We start from the raw sequence: 1318 nt of genomic DNA on the forward strand, positions 1-1318 counted from the left end.
TGGTCCAAAATAGTTGTTAGGTTCATTTTGACTTGATTAAAGTATGAGGGACCAATTCGAAACAGCTTGATATTTGTATGTAACTCCACAAACGCATATGCAAGGCCAAAAATACAATGACATTTTATTAATTTGTCACAACAGCTTGTTCTTGTGAATTCACTTGTGCCTCCATGGACGCTTCCTCGCCCAGTCGATAGTTCAAGTGGATCAAAGCACTCTCGTATGTATAGGCATCACACTCAACGTTGAAGGACGTGAAGTCTGAGATCAGTGCGTCCTTCTTCATATGAGGGAGCTTATATTCGTTGCTTCCATGTATGTCGATGCATTTCTCCATCACCTTTTGAAGTGAAATGAAAGTTTTTGACACCGTATCCACAGGCAACTCATAAAACGAGGTTTCTACAGCATCAATAAGATCCTCGATCGTTCGAGTGCACTTTTGATTCTGCAGGCTTTGAATAGAGTTAAAATATCCTAAGTCTAAAACGTTAAAATCTGGACTATTCGGCGGCTGATTCTTCACTTCAATTCCGTTGATACTTCGCGACTTCAGCATACTTGTTGTCAAGCACTTGCGGTGGCTGGCATTATCTTGTTGAATTATAACACCAGTCTGCGGTGGGAACTTTGACTGTATCGCAGGCACAACATTATTTAAAACCATGTCCAAGTATACTTTAGCATCGACTGATTATGGAGTCGTCACTATCGTGCCTTTTGACCGATTTTTACAGTTGCGCCGTGCAGGCACTTTATCGACAAACGGCCAAACACCGATTTTGCCATCGAAAATAGCGCCGTTTAAGTCAACACGAGAGCGGGTAATGGCCGCCAAGAACATAACTTTTGTTATAAACTGTTTCGACTTCACAAATCGAGCTGCGACAGCTTCGTCCTCGTACACATAGAATTTTCTTTTAACCCTAGTCAAATAGAACCATGTTTCATTAATATGCACATATTCGTGCATATTTGAAAAAGAAATAACTCCCATCTGACAGAGGCTGAAGAAAAGACATGGCAAAACGCAGACGCCCTTGTTGGTTGCTTGGAGTAAGATAGGGCTTGACGTAACTTGATCGTGCCTTCAACCTCGCCGCTTCTTTCATGTGTCGCATAATCGTCGACTTGTGTATATTGCTCTTGAAGGCCATGGACCTCAGGGTCTGCCGTGACGCCTGGGGTACTTGACGAATCGCTGCTTCAATTTCTTCGTTCGTTCGCTTTCGCTTGCGTCCAGAATTACCTAAAGCAGTAAAATCTTAAAACTCTATATTCGCAACATTCGATAAATATATCACATCATAGAGGT

Source organism: Aphanomyces astaci (genome assembly GCF_000520075.1).
Source record: "Aphanomyces astaci strain APO3 unplaced genomic scaffold supercont1.25, whole genome shotgun sequence".
Classification (NCBI taxonomy): domain Eukaryota; phylum Oomycota; class Saprolegniomycetes; order Saprolegniales; family Verrucalvaceae; genus Aphanomyces; species Aphanomyces astaci.